Source organism: Helianthus annuus, chromosome 14, assembly GCF_002127325.2.
Source record: "Helianthus annuus cultivar XRQ/B chromosome 14, HanXRQr2.0-SUNRISE, whole genome shotgun sequence".
NCBI classification, from domain to species: Eukaryota; Viridiplantae; Streptophyta; class Magnoliopsida; order Asterales; family Asteraceae; genus Helianthus; species Helianthus annuus.
In genome coordinates this window covers 116386400-116394753 of record NC_035446.2, presented here as the reverse complement: position 1 = coordinate 116394753, position 8354 = coordinate 116386400, and positions in this window count along the sequence as shown.

The following is an 8354-nucleotide window of genomic DNA, read 5'->3' as shown; positions in this document are numbered from 1 at the left end:
AAGTATGTGTCGGATTGAAAGTTGCTGAGTCACCGACACGTGGCAGCACCAGATTTTCGCTCATCGTTGAGCTGTCGCGGCCTGCGTGAACATGGAGAAACACCTACGCGGCACGTGTGAAGCTTTCATACTTATCCGGAATGATTTTAAGTTGACGCGGCCCGCGTAAAATCCTCTTATGGTTTACGCGGCCCGCCTGAAACCCAAATTTCTTGTTTTCTTGGTTTTTCATGTACATTAGGGTTTCAGGGGTCCGGGTTTTCAGTTACGGAGCGTTTTAGGACATTTTTGGGCAAGTCGTTACATCCTCCGCACCTTGTTTTAAATCTCGTCCTCGAGATTTGGACTATGATATCTTCTTGGGGTTACGTTACTTCTTTTAATAAAAACAATATATCATGGTGTCTGGGATGGAATCAAAAGATCAATATCATAGGATATTTGGAATTCAATGGTTTTAAAGTTTTAGTTTCAGGAATTGATGTTAACCAAATGAGATGAAATAATACCATTAACAAGTTTGACTAAGTTTCATGAATCAAAAGATATTTGATAGGCATGAAATTTGAAATAAAAGGACTTGTAGAAACAATAGGATTCAATGTCAGAAAAGAACTTATTTTGATCAATTGAGGGAGATTCTGAATTGATAAATCTCTATTTTGTGAATGGAAGTATGAAAAATGATTTGTCAATGATCAACCCAAAAATCAATATCGCTTACTTAAATGGTAAGGATACACTGGACAATAGAATTTAGTGTATCATGGTCTGAATACACAACTGTGTCAGGGCTATTAAAATGATGAATTAAACGAATGACGTATGAATAGGGTTTAGCACAGGCTACAAATTTATACGGACACTGCAAGGTGTTGTAATGATGGAAAGAATTTAATAATTATGGTGACTGAATAAATTCACCGTTTTCGATATTAACTGAGAGTTTCAAGGAAACGAATCTGGAAATTTCAAAAGATGAGATGTTCAAATGAATGAGATGAAATGATATAGTTTCCAAGGTGATTAGGTTCAATTCGAAAAGATATATGATCAATAGATGTGAATATTTACAAGTTGTAAATGACTTTAGAAACAATAGAAGTCATTGTCAAAGGGAACTTACTTTGATTGTCAACTGACTCGGAATCAACAAGCTCGAATGAAATAGAAATACGAAAATGATTTGTCAATTATTGAATTAGGATATGAGAAAAATCAATGGGTTGACATTTATTGGATTATAAGCATATACCGATATACAACAAAGTTTTGTGTATCAATGTCTTAATACATTGTTGTCTTAAGACCACTTTCAAGGATGAGTTAAGCAAAAGAAATACATAGTTTTGGAATGATTCGTATGCTTATAATTAGCCAAGCTACAAATTTATACCGACGCCGCAGGGTGTCGTAAGGATCGAAATAGTTTAATAATTACGGTGACCGAACAAATTTACCGGGTAATCAACTGAAAGTTTTAATGAAGTAAATTTGGATATTCATTTCGAATAGGACTTTCAATTTGATGATGAAAAGACCAAATGAATATCATAGAATTTTAAATGAAAGAATCTTTAGAGGTACACAGGAATATAATATGAATTTGTGTACTCTTATCTTAACACATAATTGTATTAAGATTGTTTAAGATAATGAACCAACAGAAAATAAATAAATAAATCCGTACATCACGTGTGAAAAGAAGATTAGCTCAAGTTTCAAATTAAAGAAAACGCCACTCCAAAGTGTCGTAGTGATCGAAATAATAATAGCGGTGACTGAATGAGTTCATGAAATCAAATGAAAGTTCAACGAAGTAAATCCGAATGTTTGATTCAAAGAATCTAGTAGGATTTTTGATTGAAAATGAAATAATTGAATAATGTTTTTCAATCAAAGATGATAAAGCAATAAAGATTACGAAATGCTCGATTGATGATGTAAGAATCATTAAGAGATACACTGAAATGTGATACGAATTTGTGTATCATTATCTTAGCACACGATTGTGTTATGATTGCTTTGATAGGATAAACCAACAAAGCGGATTCAGTACAAATAAATAATTAAGTCCGTATATAATGTGTGCAAACGAAAGGCAAAAATAGTTCCGCATAAAAATGACTGAAAGTAATTTAGCACAAGTTGCAAGTTCATACCAACACCACAAGGTGTCGTAGTGATTGAAACAAGGGAATAATAGAAGCGATCAAACAAGTATCACCGTGTTTTAAAATTAAGCGAAGGGTTCACAAAGTAAATCTGAATATTTGTTTCAATTAATTTTCATAGGATCTACAACTGAAAATGGAACGAATAAACAGTATTTTTGAGTGAAGAGGAAAGGCAATGAATATCACGAAATGTTCGCTCGATGGTAAAAGAACAGTTAAGAGGTACACCGGAATATTTAACACGAACTGGGGTACCATTATCTTAACACACAATTGCATTAAGACTGATAATATATAGATCGAACAAGCGGATTTAATATCAATACACAATAAATAATTAAATAATTAAATTCGAACAAGGTATGAGCAACGAGATTAGCGCAAGCTTCAATTTTGTGGAAACGTCACCATAAGGTGATCATGATCAAAGAAACAATTTAATGAAGTCGAAGACCAAACAAGCATGTTATGGTTCAAGAGAATTGAAGTGCTTGTTGGGATTATTTCGAATATGATGGCTTCAATTTCATCATATGGGACTTTGAATTGAATACGTGATGCGAGTAAGTTCAAACAATTGAACTTGGTTAAAACAAAACGAGTTCATGTATTAATAAGGAAGTTCTGACATGGTTACAACAAAAACCATGTATACCATTCGAAAGAAATCGAGTTTTTCGAAAATTCATCGATTTGATATCAAAGGGTCATCGTTTTGTAAAAACACGATTCACAAATACAAAGATCAAGTATAGTGAAACGATATTTGAGTTTGGATAAAATAACAACAAATTGGAATGAAGCCCTCTAGTGGTCTACAGAAATCAAACAATTCACGTGCGCAACAAACAGTGCATGTGTAACGTGTGGATTTACCAAGAAATGAAATAGGTCAATATTTGCTACTATGAAAGAAATCCTCATGGTATGATGACCATTAGGAGGAGTAGCAATGCAAAAGTCTATCCACAGAGGTCAAAATTTTAACAAAAGAAATTTAAGAATTTTATCTGGAATTTCATGTAATAACCGTTGTTAAATGACATTACCAGGGAATGTCGAATAAAATGAAATAGGGGATTTGCAAAGGTATGTGACTTCTTTTGCAGTGTCAATACTTATGACTCTGATTAGACTGTGCACCGATGGTTGTGAAGTCTTGTTCCAACGTACTTCAGCAAGCTTCATGTTGTTTGTAGGATCACGTGGCCAAGTGCTGCTTGATTAGTAGTTCTTCCACTGACAGGATTCACATTGGAGTCGTCATGCCAATTATATTTTCCAAAGGTCTTGCCTTGAAAGTCGTGTGTGATATACTTCGACGTTTGTGGACGTATAATTTAAGTTTCATGTGTTTTTCTTGTGCACTAGCACAACTTTACATGCTTCGCATTGGAAAGTCTTATACTTTTGATGGTGTCCCAACTTAATGGGTTTCCATTGTTATTATTGTCGCTCAAGTTACGAGGTAGATGATCAAACGAAATAATGTTTGATATCGGAATTAAAGATATATGCAAGAGATTCTTGATAAAGGAATCTAGATTTATTATTGGCACATATGCTTGTGCTTTATTCTTAATTGACTTTTGGAATTCCTTATAGATATACATATCTATATAATCATATATTTCACATGCTGTAATATATATACCTTTCATAAGGTTAAATGTATTTAGCAGATTCATATTTTCAAAGCAAGTCAGATATCAGCTCATGATACTATTTAGGGAAATCTTGTCACTTGTTTGACATATTATATACCCCGTCTTATCCGGTTCTTGCCGGAGAGGTAATCTCATTATATCCGGATAAGCTGGAGAGTCTGCTACACCATACCCAGTCTTGTCGGAGAAGAAATTTATATTTCCCATAAATAGTAACTTTTTTCTTAAATCATGATTTGGAAAGTGCATTATGACTTTCAACAAATACTAACCAAATTAGTCTTCACATGACGGATCATATTCTAGAATAAAGTAGTACTAATAAATAAGAAATAACAGTGGTCAAGTGTTATTTCTTATTTATTATACTTGCAACGTTCTAGTTATCACTCATGGCATACCAAAAATCTATCACACTTTATTTACACAAGTATTTAGCTTAGCTTACACTAAGGCATCTTTTCTTAGGTTCAAGTCTAAATGCTATCATGTGTGCTACCTGATAATATCAAGTTCCTAACTCTTTTATTTAGGCTTAGGTATTATTATCACAACACCTATTGGCTTATATCAGTGGCTCTGATACCACCTTCTGTCACGACCCCCGATCCCACCCTGGACGGAATCGGGCCCCGCGAGCAGCCAAGTGGTACCGGTGGTTATTTTAAAAAGTAGTGCAACGGAAATTTCATCAGGATCGTGAGTTAGGAAAAATATCATAGTTTAGAAAACATCGGATTTTTATTTATTTAAATAGATGGGGATAAACCCATGTTTTACAAAGGTAGCTTTTAATATGGGATAAACCCGATTACATGAAATAACTTTTCTTAATCTTAATTTAATTGATAAAATGAGCCACTTCTGTAAGTCTTGTTGGTGCCGTATCCCACTCTTACTCCAATCTACTGTAATTACCTGAAACGCGTTTTAAAAGGTTTTGTCAGCAGGAAATACTGAGTGAGTTCATTCTTATTATTTAAAACGACACATTGTTATAATCCATAGTATTAAGAGCGATTACATTGTTTATATCAACCAATTATCCAACACTATTTGTCACTCGACTCGTTTCTGTGACTATGGTCATATCACCCATTGGCTAACCCGTTGTCCAATGGTGACGATTATCAAGTAATGTATACAAAACCCCTCATATTGGCTGTAATTAAAGACTACAAAGACTTAATCCCTGTAATTATAACTTTTTAAACAAATATGATTTTGAAAATAAATTTCGTAAAAAGAGAATGACTCACAGTATAAGCATGCAGTACTGATTTAACAAGCTTCTTGATTCTACTCCTTCTGATAATTAAGCATATACTTTATTATTTTGGATCTTTTGATGATTAAGCATCCATTTTGATTGTAAGCGTATAGTTGGGAGTATTCTGATGGTTAAACATATAGTTTAACAGAATGGAATACGTATTTGTGTAAAACCCAAATCAAACCTAACGGTAGTCACGAGATTCGAACCTTAACAAAATTCACAAAGTATAGCACTTTGGATTCCGTTTACCGAAATTCACAAAGTACAACACTTTGGCATTCATTAGTTGGTTCCTGAATCGATCGGACAGAACATCGCTTCGGTGATTATTGGTTAGAACACTAACGCATAGAGAAAAGAATAGAAGAAATGAACAAAGGAAAATGAATCCTAAGCTTCCTATTTATAGGTAAGGTAGATTCATTCCTTAGCTAGGAAGTTTCCTTAACTATTAAGTTTTCTTATCCATTTAACTAAATAACTTACATAGCTGTTTAATTAATCTTATTTAGCTTAATTAATCTTGCTTAGCTTAATTAATCTTGCTTAGCTTAATTAATAAATTAACTATTTAACTAATTAATTTATCTTAACTCTTATAATTTGCTTAGTTGATTACTTAACTTATTTAGCAGATTAATTAATCTACTCAATTAGCTTAACTGCTAAGTTTCCTTAACAACTAAGTTTACATAGCTATTAAGTATTCTAGCAATTCTTTGCTTACGAGTTCTAATTTCTAGATATGAGGGAACTCGTATTAGTGTATTAACTCAATTCAACTTTAACGATAATCACGAGATAAAAACCCTCACAACGAATGACAAAGTGCGATACTTTAACATTCATCGAATTCACAACGAATGACAAAGTATAACCCGAGTTTGAGCAGCACTTAAACATCCATCGGATAGTTTCAATCGATCGGATAAAGTATCGTACTAGTGATTAGAGTTATTACCCTAATAACGGGCAGAGTTTAGGGATTTAGAGCATATAATCCCGAGCTACAGTAATAAAAGCTGAAGGAAAGAAAAGAATTAAACAGTTTGAAACGTAGCAATGATCGAGTTAATACCATGGATTTGGAGCAGCGTCTCCCTACTTTAAAATTCGAATTTTGAGCAGTTTTCTTCGTTTTTTGATTGAAATTTCGAACACAGGGGAACAGCTAATGGCCTAGCCTTTTATAGCTGATTTTTGGGTTTTACGCGGCCCGCGTAAACCCACACTTAATCTTTACACGGCCCGCGAGAAAGTATGTGTCGGCTTGAAAGTTGCTGAGTCACCGACACGTGGCAGCACCAGATTTTCGCTCATCGTTGAGCTGTCGCGGCCCGCGTGAACAGGGAGAAACACCTACGCGGCCCGTGTGAAGCTTTCATACTTATTCGGAATGATTTTAAGTTGACGCGGCCCGCGTAAACTCCTTTTATGGTTTACGCGGCCCACCTGAAACCCAAATTTCTTGTTTTCTTGGTTTTTCATGTACATTAGGGTTTCAGGGGTCCAGGTTTTCACTTATGGAGCGTTTTAGGACATTTTTGGGCGAGTCATTACAGTCTGCGACGCCCCTCAGAAGTGTCCGTCGCTAAAAAGTCGCGTAAACAGGAAAATAGGCCGTCGCCAGCTTTTGGAAGATCCAGCCAGCGTCGGGGACGCCCCCTGGTGGCCGCCGCGAAATTCTTGTTTTTTTCTTGTTTTTGACGAGTTTTAAAGCCCGGGTTGACCTATTTTCGGGGGTTACACTCTATTTTGAAGTGGGAAACACCTCTTGGAGCCAACACACCATTGATCACCATTCATCTCTATTCCATCTACTACTCACAACATCACCCGAATCACATCAAGATAATTATCAATCATATCCAATCCTCAATTCATCCTAAACCCTAATTCTCCATACCATCAATCCTTCCTCCATCATCCTTCACCAAACCTTCATAATTCATCGATTCTCCATCAAACAAGCTTCAAGATGACTTCCTTCAAGTTCCAAGCATCCGGTGATCAAGCTTCCTCAACCATGAGCGGCTAATCACCTCGGTTTCACCCCGGTGTAGGTAGTTGTTAACTTTAGGGTTTCGAATTGTTTCTTGGTTTAACTTTGTGACAAATTGTGTTTGATTTTTGAAACCTTTGACAATAGTTTGCATTTGTTTCGTATTCGTATTGTCGAACGATGTTAAAAGTTATGACTTTACGAAATGGTTATGTGTAGTATGCATTGTCTTGGTTAGGTTTTACTTGTGTTGATTACAAAGTGCATTCTTGTCCGTTTTTCGAAGCGTTGATAGTTATTGGCACCTAAGTCACGGTACACTAAATCCACTAATCATATACGATTGAGTTGAATCTAAAACTTGTAGAAACCCTAGGTTGGCAATTACCGAAACCGGGTGTGAGCCCTTTTCTTTATTATCATTTAGTAGTCAATCTTACTTGCAACTATTAATTCGTAGTTATTAATCAATCAAATCAATTTCTCAGTTTAAATTCACATCTTCCAACAAAACAAGAAAAATACAAGAATATCATAGCAAGCTTCATAAATTGTGACAATTGTTCTAATTCAATCAAATCCATACACAAACCACATACTCTTCGTGGTTCGACCCCTTGCTACCACTAACTATTTGTTAAAGGTAATTTGGGCTTATAAATATTATCTTTGACCGGAGCACGACACTCCGATCAAATTTTGGCGCCGTTGCCGGGGAGTGCGTGTGCTTTGTGTTTGGATATTGTTTGAATTTGCGTGATTAACTGTTTAATTTGTTTAGTTTCTTTTTGTACTTTGTCTTTTTCCTTGTTACGCGGGTTGTGTTACTTGTGCAGATTACAGGTAGTGCATGCATACAAGGAATTCCGGGAGGACTTCACCGTTAGTCTACGAATCAGAAACTGAAAGAGTTGCAAGAAGAAACTTAGCAAGCCGGTTAGAAGCAACCCTTGTTTCTAACCAAATCTCCCAAACACCACAATTCACACCATCCATTGAAGCTGATTCAATGGCAAACCAAAATTCAAACCAAAAACTCAATCAAAACCAAAATCCAAACCAATTCCAATACCGAGGCAATCTCCGCCCAGCTCAAAATGTCCAACAACACATACCCCAAGATCAACCGGGTGGTGGTAATAACTCAAGATCACCCGCACCACCTTTTCAAAACCGAGGCCCAAAGAACAACCAAAGAACACCCCAACAACAAACCTCAACCGACACAACTC